The sequence below is a fragment of the Pan troglodytes genome, chromosome 5, assembly GCF_028858775.2.
Source record: "Pan troglodytes isolate AG18354 chromosome 5, NHGRI_mPanTro3-v2.0_pri, whole genome shotgun sequence".
NCBI classification, from domain to species: Eukaryota; Metazoa; Chordata; class Mammalia; order Primates; family Hominidae; genus Pan; species Pan troglodytes.
The window spans coordinates 81,817,461-81,832,784 of record NC_072403.2 but is presented as its reverse complement, the minus strand read 5'-3'; the positions used below and the strand labels follow the sequence as shown (position 1 = coordinate 81,832,784).

At 38.0% G+C, this 15,324-nt stretch overlaps 1 protein-coding gene across 5 annotated transcripts in view; it reads right to left on the bottom strand.

Annotated features, from left to right (window-relative positions):
- The window catches only part of COL19A1 (collagen type XIX alpha 1 chain), a 339,181-nt gene extending 336,114 nt beyond the window's left edge, over positions 1-3,067 (bottom strand). For 2 of the 5 annotated variants that reach the window (XM_001135236.6, XM_063813156.1), the window contains exon 1: positions 2,797-3,067. The gene's annotated coding sequence lies outside the window, so the exon portion shown is untranslated. Of the gene's footprint in view, positions 1-1,790; positions 2,299-2,431; positions 2,484-2,796 lie in introns of those variants that run through there. The other 3 variants (XM_016955766.4, XM_016955765.4, XM_016955764.4) reach the window with 3 other exon arrangements.
- Between the last annotated feature and the right edge of the window lie 12,257 nt (positions 3,068-15,324).

Here is a 15,324-nt window from a genome sequence, read left to right as displayed (position 1 = left end):
GCCTAATAGTCCACTCTGCATACATCATCTTTCTATCGAATTTAATATGCAACTTGCTCACCTGATTATTTTATTATTGGCTTACAAAATAACACCCTAAAAAGCCTATTGCTTCTTAGCCAGTCCTTTCCAATCTCTCCTTGGCAGGTGCTATCTGCTCTACTCATCTCAGATTTCACCCCGCTCGGATTTTCTGTCTTACCAGGCACATGACTGTTTGCTCCTACCTCTAAGCCTTCACACATGCAATTTCTTCTGGCTGGAATGCCCTCCCTGCTGGATCTCTTCTGCTAAGCTAGTTATTCTCTGCCTGTTTAAGATGTACATCCTCAATGTGGCCTGCCTCAGATGACTCAATTCTGGTCCTATTCATTCTGGGTTTTTTTTTTTCCAGCATCTTTTCAGGGTTATATATTAGCATATCTATAGCCCTGCTTCCTTGCATTTCAGTTTATTTTTCATACTTCAATTGAATTTTCATTTGTGATGCCACTTAGTCACACTACCATGGTTTCTAACTTCATATCTTCTTCCGCCTCTAGAACCACTGACTCTGTGTACCCACATTGGCATTTCTGCCTGCTGGAGAAAATAAACTAAAATTGCAGCAGGAGAGATTAAACTGGAGGACCAGAAAGTAGATGGAAATTTTCCATTTTTGGAAAATACCAACAGTTCCCATCTGTTTTGGATGGTTTTCTAGGATGAGAATGATTCAGATATAGAGATGATGTCCCAATTGTGGTAATAATCACATTTGGGTTTCTTTCACCTTTTTGCTCTTTCTTAGACGTGTCCATTTCAGTTTCAGGTTCACTTTCCTGCTCTTTTGCCATACTGTCTCCCTCCTTTCCCAGGAAACCCCATTTAGGTCCCTTAGCACTTAGAGAGCTCAGGTAGGACAAAACCTAACGGAAGCACCTGACAGTTACTTTCTCCACTTTCTATCCCCTAGAGAGAGCATAAATTTTCTGCCTCTGGGGGTCACCCTCCTCTTTTTCATCCTGAAGAGATATTCCTACACAAAAATCCTGTCAGCCCTCCTCAGGAAGGGGCATTTATGCATGTTTTTCACCACTGGAATACCTAAATATCTCAGCTTTGCAGGCCCATATCAAAGATCTCTCTACTTAGAGAGGGTCCTGCAAGTTTCCCACCACTCAACAACAAGGAGATGCCAAGACCCCACATACGAGCAGGGGCTCTTTTCTTTCTTTTTTTTCCCTTTAGTCTCCTAAAGAATTATCGCAGTGTTTGATTCGGGCAGAGGGGGAGGCATTGGTGTTCTCTCCTTTTTTTGGGGGGGGGGGGCGGTGGTTGAAAATAGATACTGGTGTGCGTTTGTTTCATCTCCTCCATTAACAGGCAGATGTAAATTCCCCTAGAGCAGAGTGATTATCCTCACATCTTAATCCTCCTCAGACTTATCCAAGCAGAAGATGGGACTGAGTCGTCTTGGAATTGGGGATTGAGGGAGGTGGTGCAATTTATTTCCCTTACTCTTCCATCTCCCAATCTCAAGCTGTGGCCGATGATCACTCTCTTGCCTCTATTCACGGATTGTTCTATTAAAACTACTTATTATCAGCATTCTGGGCCCTCCTCTTTTTGCTCTCCAGCCCACTGTCCCCTGAGGCTGACAAGGCACGCTGGTCCCCTCTGCCTCTTCACCTTCTCATCAAATGAAGCTCCTCGGGGGCTCCTGTGTCACCCGCCTGTCCCCCAGCTCCTCTGCCTACCCTCTTGCCGGCTTCCCGCTCCCTCCGTAACCTCTAAGGGGGTTCGCTTACGCGCCCGCCTGCTCTCGGGGAGCTAGCGTGCCCGACGGCGTGCTTGGTTCCGGGCCAACAAACTTCCTCGCGACCCTGCAGCGCCCTAGCTGGGCCGCCCGGCGCCGCCTCCTGGTTCTCGGCCGCTGTGGCTGCGGCGCCGGCGCGCTCTCGGCGGTGGCCGCGGGACTCTGACAGCGGAGGCGGCGGAGGCTGGGGCCGCGTCTTCCTCGCGCCGCGACTGGGACGTTCCGGCGGCGGCGGCGGCGACGGCGGCGGTAGCTGCAGCGAGGACTGCGGGGACGGCGGCGGCGCTGTGGCCGACCGCGCTGCGCATGCTGCAGGGTAATTAAGGAACAGGGCCGGACGCTCCGGGACGTGGTGGGGCTGGAGTCCGGGAATCTCCGCCCGCGCCCGCGCCGCCCCCAGAAGCCGCACTTGGGAAAAACACCCGCATGTGGAGTAGGTAACCCCGGGCCCGAGGGCACCGCACCGGAACCCCGCGTCTCTTAGCTTACGCCGCTTAACTGGCTGCCTCGCTTCCAGGGCTAACACCGTCAAAAAAAAAAAAAAAGCGCTCTAACTGCATGAATTGATAGTGAGTTTGTTTTGCTCCTTTAACCCCCCATTTTTTTGGTAATGTATTTGATGTCTGTCCCTACCCGCATCAGCAGTGCTCCATAGTTCCGCTTCACAGACACACATAGCCAGAGAAACCACCTAGAACTTAGGTGTAACGCATGAAGCCTGCATCATGTGAACATAGGAACACGAACTACATGGTATGTACCACATGAGAGTGGCCGTCTCCTGCCAAACGTTTTTGGTCCCATCCTTAAGGCACCTATGGGAACGTTTGCAGGTGTGCATTATTTATCCACCTAAACATATTTCCATGTGTAGCACAGTTTTTACATTTTCTTGAAAAGCAGATGCACACAGATAACTAGAAACACGAGCAGATGACATAGCCCGGGCATGTGTGAGAGGGCAAGTGCAGAGCCGGTCGCAAAGCCGCGCAGCTTACCTTGAATTCGTATTTGAGCCCCTCAGAGGCGCAGTGGAGTCCGGACAGGGCTGCGGCACCGCCGAGGAGTGAGCTCCCTGCGAGTGGGGAAGGGGGACGCATCTCTGCCCTTATTAGTCTCTCCCAGTGTGACCCTCCCACTCCGCGAGGACAGGGGACTCTGCAAGAAGGTACTCAGCCAACTCAGGCACAGGTTTTCTTTAATGACAGCGATGTCGCCTTAGAGCTGGGAGTAATGCCTTTCAGGTTTATGTTTTACTAGCAGTTTCACAGATAAAATGACGATTGGATGCAAATGCCTAGAGTTTCTCACTTCTGATCATGAAGTGTCTTCAAAGTATTATTGTATGTGGCAAACGTTCACGATTAGGTAATTGGCTTTTTAACGGTTGAGCTAAGAAAATATATCATTTATGTTTCATTTTTTCACTTTTATGTCAAGAGTTTATATAAAGTTAATTAAGGCAGTCTGCCCACCTAATCACGCTCATATGTAAACGTTTGTGTGGCTTGGTTTTTCTCAGTGTCCACAGAAGTATTTTGTGATTTTAAATACATCTTTCCATGGGTTGGTGCTTCCGATCTTGGCTTTTGAACTCTTTTGGGATCCCTTTGAATATGTGAAAGTGTCATTTTCCTGCAGATTTCTGTGTAGGTTCATGTATGTGTGTGTAGAGAGAGTATATATATATTTGTAGGCATATATAGTAGGTTTATATACATATATAGGAGGTATATATGGATACTTGTAGGCATATATATTTGTAGGTATATATACATATATAGTAAATTTATATATATGTATACATATAGTGTACGCATATGTATGTGTATATATGAAAAACAGAATGATTTATAGAATTCAGAAGAGTAAACCAGGCATTGGAAAACAGATAAACTGGTTTTACATTTTTATTTCAGTATTGCCACAGTGGGAGAAATAGGATAAATTATATTATTGATCCACAATGGTGAAAATCATCAAGCTTAAAAGTTACCTTAGAACCATAGAAATACACTTCACATATCAGAGCTCCCAGATCAAGGAATAAATAAAATCAGGCAGGCAAAAAATAAAGATGTTAAGAAAAACGTTAAAAGATAGCTCCTTTCCACTTCATTGGAGTGAAACCATTAAAGTATCACTCGTGATTTTTAAACTTCTCTCTCAACCTAATCAAGATACCTGCAGTTTTAAGAGTTCGGCATTCATGGTGATGCAAACCATGTTTCTATGTCAGGATTTAAAACCACTTGATACATTTCCTTCTCATATGATTTTCATCACTAATTTTTGGCTGACTGTGGAAAGAGGCCAAGGAGGGAGGATATTGCATGAGTCACGCTACTCAAATGGCCATTTGAAAAACATGATTCACAAACCTTCATTAGACTTTTGGTGATCAGTCTCTATTTTTTTGAAGTATTATCCCATTTGATTTGTTTCTTTCTCTAAGCAATTTTACTTTATATACCTTGCCATCAGTAATGAATTGAACTAAGAGCATCCAGGCTTTATTTCTTTGTCAGACTATTAAATTCACCTTATTTATACTTAATTGAAACTATTTAAAGTAATGCTTTAAAACTACCTAAAAGGAAGTCCACAATTTTGTCTCTAATTTTTGTTTTAATACAAGTAAATCAAGTTTATCTTAGAATTATTTTCTTAAACATTTTAATAATTTCATAATTGTTAAGATATTTATGAGAGAGCTAAACACTTATATTTTTGTTTATATTTCAAAATGGCCCTTTTCTTATTTCTAATATTGACCCAAGCAAGATTTTGGAAGAAAGTGAAAAATGAATAAATAAAACTTCAAATTATTATTATCTGTTGCTTATTCTGTTTCTAGATACACAAAAATCCCCAGGGCAACAAATATTTCTCTCTTTTTCTTTCAGGAAAGGGTTTGAATCTAGGCTGGTTTCATGATTACAAACTACTGTATACCTAGGGTTTGCTTCTTTAGCCAATTCTTTTTATTGAATTTTAAAGTGACTTCAATTAGGAAGAACTTTTAGCCAAACACCTTTTATTTATCTAAGCCAAATACAATTATAAATGATCTGGTTTTCTTCTTGCTTCTGAAGCTACTGCTGGTAAACAAACATCTGAAAATATCAGGGGAATCTGACAGCACTCTAAGTTTTAATAAACAGCTTGCAGCACTTCTAACACCAAGTTCATCTGTGTGCATGTATGTACTTAAAAAATTTAACAGATTTAAAAAACGAACTTCTTTCAACATTTATGCCTAAAGGAAGATATAATTAAATGTTTTTATGTCATGTGAGGGATAAATTCCATTGAAAACATTTTTAAAAACTGTTCCATATTTGTAATGTGCCACTGATATAAATTTAACAATTTACAATGATCATTGTACCATTTTTGATAATTTGGATTTAATACATTTTTAAAATGTGTTTCTCCTAACCCTTAGTTGTCAATCTCGTCTACTTTATGTCTATTTCTTTTTTCTTTTTCTATACTTCTGTACTCCCAGTCATGTTGCTCTTGTTCCCTTTTGTAATGTCTTTCACTTTTCTCCCCTTTCATAGTTTCCATTTTTCAGGAAGAAAGAATTTCACCATTGCCCCCAGCTAACTTCTCAGTTACCAAACCATAAGAGTGTTCATTCTTTATTGAATTTATGGGGCACAGCTATACATGACTCCCTTACATATCCCATGGAAATACTTCAATGCGTCAATAGTGGATGAACAGACGTTACTGTTAACTGTAATTACCAAATCTGACTTGTCATCCCTAGCATGCACTTCCCATTATATTCCTTTTTAGGCCAGCACTACGTATGATATTCTTAAGGGTAAAAAGAAAGTAGTTATATCAATTCTAAATTCTTAGTAATTGCCAAAAGTAAATTAGGACATCTTTTTATTTTAAACGCTGTGTTTACTATTGTTTCTGAAAATAATTCTCTTCATAGAGAAAATAATATTCCACTGGTTGTTTTTAGGTTTGCTTCCCTTCCTAGAAGACATTCTAGCTCATGACATTTACTCAGTTTAGAAATGAAAGGAAGAGGCGATCATAATGTGACTTTCACTTAGTATATTAGACTTTTCCTAGGGATCAGTGACTCTGAAAGGAAATATGGTAAAAGACAAATGACTGGGGAAAATGTTGGTTAATAAACATCCAGTTCTGAAAAATCATTTGAGAGACAGAGTGAAAGAGAGAGAAAGAAATACCCCAATAGAAAAATAGGCCAAAAAGCAAAGAGACAGTTTACAAAGGAAATAGAAAAGGTCAATACATTTATGAAAAATATTCAATTTAATTAGTATTCAAAGAAATGCACATTTATAAAGGAACTATTTTCCCCTACCCATTCTGCCAAGATTAATATTGCTGATTAGACGTGGTGTTAGTATAAGCGAAGAGCATTCTCAACAATTCCAGGAACATATAATAGTTCAGTGTTTCTAAAGGGCAAATTAGCCATGTTTATTAAAAGCGTTAAAAAAAATGCACATAGACTGCATCATAAACTACCCTAAAACAGTGACTGTGGTTACTTATAGTTTGGGATTTTGAGAATTTTGATTTTTTCTTTTTGCTTATATGTAATGTGTAAAGTTTCTGCAGTGAACATGTGTTACTGTTGTAATAAAAATATAACAAACGTGAAAAAATGTGATTTTTATCTCCAACAAATTAATAAAGCAGTGGTATTAAGAGAGCCGAGAAATTGACCTTTTAAATAAGATTTTCAATCATTTTCAACAAGAATCTTCCAGGTAAAAATTAGTATGTAATTTAAGCCATTTAAACTGAGTCTAGTGATTTCACTAGGAAGCAGATGTTAATTAAACTGTTTATTCATTCAACATATATTTTTGAATGCTTCTTAAACCGACCACTGCACAGTTTACAAAGATACATTGAACGTGGGCCCCACTGTCTGGAGTTTAACATTCAGAAAAAAAAAGGAAGAAGAAGACATGTATAAATACGTAATAATAATAGGATATGAACATGCAAAATGCAATAAACAAAGTAGTTATAAAGTTCTAACTGAGTTCTAAGGTGGAGGGACTATGTTCAAATGTGGAAGCATTGGAGTCAAAAAATTTAAGTGAACAAAATCCATCCATTTTTTGTTAGTCTAAATAAATATACTTACAAATAATTATAGAATCATAGTACGGAGAAGGGCATTGTAACTAAATAATTATGAAATTATGGGTTTACTGTTTCTTTAAAAAATGTTTGTTGAAAGAATCCACAGAGAACAAGGCTACTTCTTATTCAGATGAAGAACATGAGATTTCTTATTTCCTGCTGAATTAAAACCTTTTGCCAAATTCAGAGTCCTAAACAGTGTCACCCAACCTACTCTTATCAGTTCCCTTAAATGTACATTTTGCCGCAACCAGATTTAGTGACTTGTAACCGCAGAATGAGCATGTCTCAGCGTACTCATGTTGCTGCCTCCCACTGAAATGCAAAGTGGCTTTGGGAATTCTGCCAGTCATTCAAGGCTTACTTCAGGTGTTAGCTATAAGATGATTCCTTTCCTGCCCTCCTCCCATCAGACAAACCCTCCTCTGCCTCTGAACAGCACAGAGCACAATTTGTGCCTCTTTAATGATGATCTACATTCCCCGGCCTTGTTTCAGAAATATTTTTGTACTTCGTCCTCTGACTTAATTGTAAGCTCCTTGAGGACTGGAATTGGGTCCTCTCATTTTTAATAATACCCGGAGCATCAAGTATGATGAATTAATTCTCCTTAATATAGTCTTCAAATATTTGTTGAAATGAAACCTGTAGAGGTTAAATAATCAAGGACATAAAATTTTCTAATGACGAAGTGTGGACTGAGTCTCACAGTTTGTCTGGAAAAAATGATGGGTTCCTTTTTGTGTTATATCTAAGGGAATTATTCTACTGATAAAAGAATCACAGGAAAAAATGTTCTCACCTATAAAAGACTCCCAGAGCAGGAACTCTGAGGACAGCAACACAGGAAGACAAGACTCTCATCAACTGAAAACATCCTCATCATATATTGTCTTCATTCCTTTACCAAACTTAAGGTAAATTTACACTATCAGTAATAGAGCACAACCCTGTTTAATCTCTTATTATTATTAGAACACGAAAAATGATCTAACTCCTAAATGTTTTTAAACAACCAATTCTATCTACAACATTTTTAAAAAGAATAATGCAACATTGGTGTATCATAAATGATCACTTGGCTCATATATTATGTAAAGTTTATGTCTATAAAATTGAGCTTCTCTTTGTTGTAACTTTTTATTGGAACATTTATTTTCAATTTAGAACTGATTTAGCTTATTCCATGATTCTCATAGAATCATTTTGTAAAAATCCCCTTGTGCTAGCCTGGGCACAGTGCTAACTGCTTTACATATTTCATCTTTTTTAACTCCTTCAGTAATTTTGTTGTCCTATTTTTACAGTATAATAAGGCTATGAACAAATCTCTGATGTAGCCAGGATTTGCACCCAGATCTGTCTCATTCCAAAGTTCAGGGTCACATTCACTATGCTCTAGTACCTAGTCTTCAATCACTTCTTTAACAAATGTTCTGCAAGCACCTATTTGCAATCCAGAGCTACAACACCCAAAAGAACAGCTCAGTGGGTGCTCAAGCAGAGCAGAGGCCTCAAAGTTACCTGGCAAAGTTACATCATTCCTCTTATAAGATATTACAAAAAAGAAAAATATGTATACAACAAGAACCAATTTTAATGAAAAGAAAACCATAAATGAATTAATTGGACCTAGAATTTCTTTATTCATATGCTGCAACATGCTTTAGTCTTTGCTGGCTTAAAAGAGAAAAAATGACAACATAGCAGACTAGGCAAAGAGCTTTTCGTAGTTGACTATTCAACTAAGGCAAAATAAGATAAATTGGACTTGACTCTGTTCTTTATCAAAGGTGACAGATTTACCTGTGTTTTTGATATTTGAGGACATTCTTGCTGTCAAATTATTTTACCAGAAACCCATTTTTACCCATTTGAAATGTAAACTTCTATGTTTATAAAACCCCTTTTAAAGTAATTATGAGAAGTCATAAAACATAGCTAGTAAAGGAAATAATAATAGTTCATAAATCTATACTTCTTTTAAATCACTTCAGATGTTAACCAAAAAGTACAGAATTGTTTTCCACACAGAGCTGTTTTATTTTTAATAAAAACCTCATAATAACTTCTAGTGCTTCAGATAGCAACATTAAAATCTCTTAAGTCCACTATCTTTTATCCAAAGATTTGCTTGCATTGGCTGCCAGACAATGGCTCTCATCCTAATCCTATCCCTAATCGTGGTTACTGCTCAGCTGGTTCTGCTGCAGTGCCATCACTCAGTTTTGGCCCCAGCCTTTGGGATGCTAGCTGCATCCGGAGCCAGCTGCCATCTGAGGCAGAACACTATGATATGAGTGCTTTTTGTCCTTCAAAATTTGTATGTTCAAATCCTAACCCTCAAGGTGATAGTATTAGGAGGTGAGGCCTTTGGGAAGTAATCAGGTCATGAGGGCAGAGACCTCACGAATAGGATTAGTGCCCTCATAAAAAAGGACCTGGAGAGGCCCTCTCCCTTTCCACTAAGTGAGGACATAGCAAGGAGATAGACATCTATGGGGAAGCAGACTCTCACCAGACACTGAATCTGCTTTGATCTTGGACTTCCCAGCCCCTAGAACTATGAGCATTAAGTTTCTGTTGTTTACCCAGTTTATGGTTTTATGTTATAGCTGCTCAAATGGACTAAGATACAAAGGAAAGGCCTGTTTTTTCCATCAATGTCAGTCTGATGGTGGTTTCTTTTAGAATGACAGTTGCATAGAAGGTAACAAATGGTATTCTCAGACAGTATTCAGCTTTTTCACCCACGTATCATTAGCTACTGCAGCATAATAACGTATGCCAAAACTCAGTAGCTGAAAATAATAACCATTTGTTATTGCTCACAAGTCTGCTGGTTGAAATTCATCTGGTCTAGGCTGGGCTTGGCTGATCTCAGCTAGGTTCTCTCATGTGTCTGCCACCAGCTGGCAGGGCATAAGAGTATTGGCTGGTAGGAAGGTGGATTACTTGGAAAAGCCATCTCTCCTCCATATGATCTCTCATCCTCTAACAGACTGGCCTGGTCCAAGAGATCCCAGGGGTTTAAGACAGAATGAAAGCTCATAAGGCCTTTTGAGCTTGGGCTCAGAACTGACACACAATCACTTCTACCAAATTTTATTGGCTGAAGCAAGTCACAGGCCAGGTAAGAGTCAAAACTCCATCCCTTGATGGGACAAGCTTCAAAGTTACATTGCATAGAGCACAGATATAAGAGGGTGATGAATTGGGGACATTGTAATTTTCTGTGGTTAGGAGGATGCACAAAGGGCATCTTCATTCAGCTCCCACCAGTGGTATGTCCTATATCCTCTACTTAATGACTCTTGCCTCCAGAAATCCCACTAAGCAACTGCCAGTTCAGCTCTACAAGTCCTATCCCTTAGCTAATGCCAGTCACTTTCACATGAGATCATGGAAACTGAAGGGATCCTCTACTTCATCCTTTCTCAGAAATGTGGAGAACTGGGATGTGGACATCCCTAACCTTTCCTTCTTAGAAAACCTAAACTGTAGTTTCCACTTGCCCTGCAGGCATCCCTCCTTCAGAAATTTCAAGGGAAGAAGTGAGTCCTATCATTAGGTTTCAGAAACACAAGCCCCAGGGGAGAGAGATCCGATACCCCAAATATGGTGAGAAGGACTCTTTGGCTTGTCTTCAATCCTTTCTCTCCTAGAAGAACCCCTTTTCTTTTGCAGTTTCCACTGATTTGCCGGTGACAATGACTATTAAGCCAGTTTAGTCTTCTTTAGACCTTGAGGGGCCTGAGAGGGGAAGTTACCAGAACTGTTTGCACCTAGCCATTACAAATTTAGTCTCAAAAACAAAACAAAACAAAAACCTGTTTGCTGTCTCTACAATAATGTGGTGTGATTAAGTTTCCAGCGGAGGTTGCAAGGGACAACTTTAGATGGAATAGCCATAGAAGCCCTCTCAAAGTGGTGATATTTCAGCTGAAACCTGAATGCCAAAAAGGAGCCAGCCCTGAAAAGATCAGAGGAAGGTTAAGCAGACCTGGGTCTGTCCAATGACTATAGAAATGTCTTCATGCCTAGAAGCAGGTAAGCAAAAGAGGACATGGTAAAGATAAAGGATGATATAGTCTGCGGATGAATCCTGCAGGGCCTTTTAGATTTCAGTGAATTGTGTATTTTGTACACTAACAAGGTAAGAATGTATTGGAGGGTTTGAGCAGGGGAATTATATAAACTGATTTTTGTTTTAAAAAGATCACAACCTTCTCTATGGAGAATAGGTTGTAGCAAGGCAAGAATACATATAAAGAGACCATTTCTGAAGCTGTTGTAACCAGGCGAGAGATGATGAGGGCTACAATGAGGATGATATTTGTAGAAGATAAAAAGTAAACAAATTCAAGACACATTTTAGAGGTAGACTTGAAAAGACTCACTGAAGGGCTGGATGTAAGGAAACAGGCATAGAACAAACCTATATCTCAAGGATACAATAGACTTTTAAAATGGTTTGAGCCAATCATGTTTTTATGCTCCCTTTAATCAATAAAAATTAAAGTTGCATTGTTTTCAAATGCTCATCCTTTAGAAAAGGGGGAAAAGGAGAGAATATCGTATATAAATGACAGTCAAGGCCATGTGTTACAATTTGCCTTGGGGTGCCAAGCAAGGGCACAAGCCCTTCCAAGTGCTTTCCTATCACATTGTGAGGAGAAAGAGGGGCAGGGCATAGAAGCGGCAACCTAGAATTGCAGTAGCTTCTCCAAGAGGGAACAGACTGAAGCAGCAAGTTCTACAAGTGAAACCAGATTTTTCCCACAGAAGGTAGGGTATTAAAAGCTTTCCTTGGTCCCTCAACCTGAACTGGAGTTGCTATAACCCTGGATGACTCCTGTCCAATCACCTTAGATGAACTGAGGAAAGGAAAAAAGGAGACAGTAGGGGAAAAGTAAGGGATTCCAGAGAAATAACTTCTTTGCTTTTCATGAATCATAATTATAATTATGAGCACAGAGACTCTTACAGATGTATAGACATGGTAGGGACAATTAAACACTACATTTTAGAGTTGTTTTATGGGCTTGAAGAAATAAACTAAAAATGTCTCTGTGGATCCAGTGTTTAAGTTTCTTTTAGACTAAAGTCACTTGTGTAAGACTTGGCAAAATATTATTTTAATAATCCAGTGATTTGAATATCAAATAAGTTAAGTAAATGACCATATTTACTCACATAATTTCCTGATACAGCAGGTAAGTTAATTAGTGAGTGGCTGAGGTCTGAGCCATTACTCAACCACCTTCAGTCGTCTTGGAGATTTCCCACTCTGTGTAAAGGACCAGATCTCCAATAATGTCAGGTTGCAATCGGTGGAAAAAATAGTCAGACATGATTTCCTAACATTTCTTCCTTTATTTAATAATCTCTCATTGTTTGTGAGGCTGTCGGTTTATTTTGGGAAAAGAGAACATAATAATAACCCAGTTAACAAAAAATACTGGTATTTGGTATAATATATTCTTTAAATATTGAAGTCCCAGTAGTGTTCATATGACCAAGGCTAAATTTAAAGTTAAAATTGCCCATATTTTAAAATCACATATATACACACATGAAAACATAATTTTAAAATTATTTTCAAACATCAAGATGTATTCTTTAAGTGATCAAAGTAAATCAATTCTTAGGCCTTTTTGTGTCTTTCATCTTAATGACTCTCTCCAAGGGTGTAGTCTGCAAAGAGAAGATCTTGGATGACTCCTGCCTCTTAGATAAAGAAGCTTTTCACTTGATATATGCAGAAGGGTTTATATTGGGCGGCCAGACAGTTTATTCCAAAACAGGAATATTTTCAAGAATGAAAGGAGGCTTTATGAATATTATAACAGGAATATAGGCATTAATGCCTGTATGGTGACCCAAGATTCAAAGCATATAACACACCAACAAAACGTCAAAAGATAGAAGGGCCTAGTGTACTCACCTTTTTACTTAGGATTCACTTTCAAAAATCTGATTTGGGACCTAAGTAACTGGGGATCAGTAAAAGCCCCTGAAGGCTGTTCTAGTATTGTAAGCTTTTGTGCAAGTGTTGTTAATTGGCCATCTTATCCCTAGGGCCTAACACTGCCTCAGTGCCTATATTACTACACTGTGTATCTTACAGTTCTAAAATAACTTCCTGGATGCTTGCAAGAGTTAAGTGCTTCTCTAAGCGCTTTCTATCAGAGCATGACTTGTGTTCTAGGCAAAACTGAGTCTCCTGTTCTAACATCTCTTCGTTGTGAATTTAAGGTAATGTTACAGTTTTAAATACTGTTGACCAATTTCTTCATGGTTTTACACTGGCACCCATATAAATGTCTTAATTAGTATCTCAGGTACTTTGTTATAGAGAAAGTTAAAACCTCAGTCCTTTATTATGTTACCACATGCTGTATACAAATAATGGACTTTTAAAATGAATGCATTTGTGTATGTGTTTCTTCAGAGTATGTTGAATACATTACTGGGCTTAAGGAAACCTCATAAAGAAGATAATATGCTATTAAAAATTTGGAAGGCATGAACAAGAGATATCAAATGCTATATAATACCAAGAAGAACACATGCCCAAGTTGACTTCTTATAAAAAGGGGGGCATTTATAAGTTGCAGCTGGCTTTGGTTAATACTTTGGTAATTTACAACGTTGGAGCATTTGGCCTTCTGTTTTAATTAGAGGCACAAGAGAAAATAGAATATTTCTTCATCAAATAAACAAGAGGTTCTGATGTCACAGAACTTTGTCTGTAATAGGATATATACATTATATGTGTATATAAACATATATATGTTCTAATTCAACAAATATTTATTAAGGTCCCTGTGCTGTTTTTACTTCTTTGCAAACAACCATCAAAATAGGACAGGATTCCATGTTCTTTACATGAATTGTGATAGAAAAGTTAATTGAGATCGGGATGGTTCCCAATCTTTCCATCAATACTTTTGGTTTAACTATTTACAGATATGCATAACAATTCTTCTAGAACAAAATGAATGCATGGTGATTTTTTCCTTTTGCCAATGCTATGTTTTAATTGGAAGAGTTAGCTTAATTTCCGTGAATAATAATCTGTTGGCTTGGAAGAGTTGAAAACCTTCTGAAAATGCTTTCTTATGCATTTAGCACTCAATTGTTCAATAAATATCTATTGAAGACTACCATGCACCAGGTACTGCGGTAGTCATTGAGATACCAAAGTGAACAAAATAAATTTTCTTTCTTCATAGACCTTATTTCCTAAGGAAAGAGATGGATATTAATTGCAGAAATAAGCAAATAATATAGAGTATATCCAATGATAACACAAGTGTTAAAGGAAAATAAAGGAAGGCAAGAGATAGTGCCAGGATTGCTGTTGAGAGTAAGGCAGGGCATGGGTTACTCTTTTGTAAAGGGTGGTCAAGAAAGCTTCACTAGAAAGGTAACATTTGAACAGAAACCTGAAAGAAATAAAAAGGTAATCTTTTTATTCTTGGGGGCAAGAATACAACAAGCAGAAGAAAAAGCTAGTATGAAAGTCCGGAGTTTGAAATGCTCTTGCTGTATACAAGGAGCGCCACAAATGCCAGTGATGCTAAAATGGAGCAAACGAGGAGGAGAACAGTAAGAGATGAGGTCTGAGACTGTGTTGCCTCCAATTGCTACACAGTGATCTATTGTAGAAGATAAGCTGGCAATAGAAAGAAGTATTCATTTTGGTCTATTTATCACATTAAATTCTTTCTAGGCTTTTTAATTTTGAATCCTTAGGCTAAAACTGTGTTATCTTCATATTGTATATATATAAAATAAGATTTCTTAACTGCTTTCTTGAGATTTTTTTTAATTTACTTTTTGCAATAGGATACAATAACGACTCACCAAAGTGTCATTTGAAAGAGAAACAAGAATATTTATTCTAATTAATTCTGGAAATTATAATATGTTTGATTACTGGACTGGTGAAATATTTTCTTACTGATCTGCTATGCCAAGGAAAACATATTCTTTCTCTCCTGTATATGCATGTAATTATGTGTATGTAATATGTATGTTTGCATTTAAAAATCTATTTCTGCAATATTAAGAATTGAACCTTGTCTTATATTACATAAAATTTTTAAAGATTCTGTACTCATTGGCAGTTGAGTTATGGATTTATGAAGAAGACATAATATATTTTCCTTCAGGGTAGGAAAAAACACCAAAGAAGAGGAAAAGAAAACCTCCAAAGGCAAAGAATATTTTTCTTTTGTTTTTAATATATGTCAATCTGTATCTATCTATCTATCTTCATTTGTCTAGGTTTACAGATTTTTAATTGTGCATGAAAAGATACTTTTTTCTGTCTTTCCGCCTAAAACTTTAGGCTTCATTAAGTA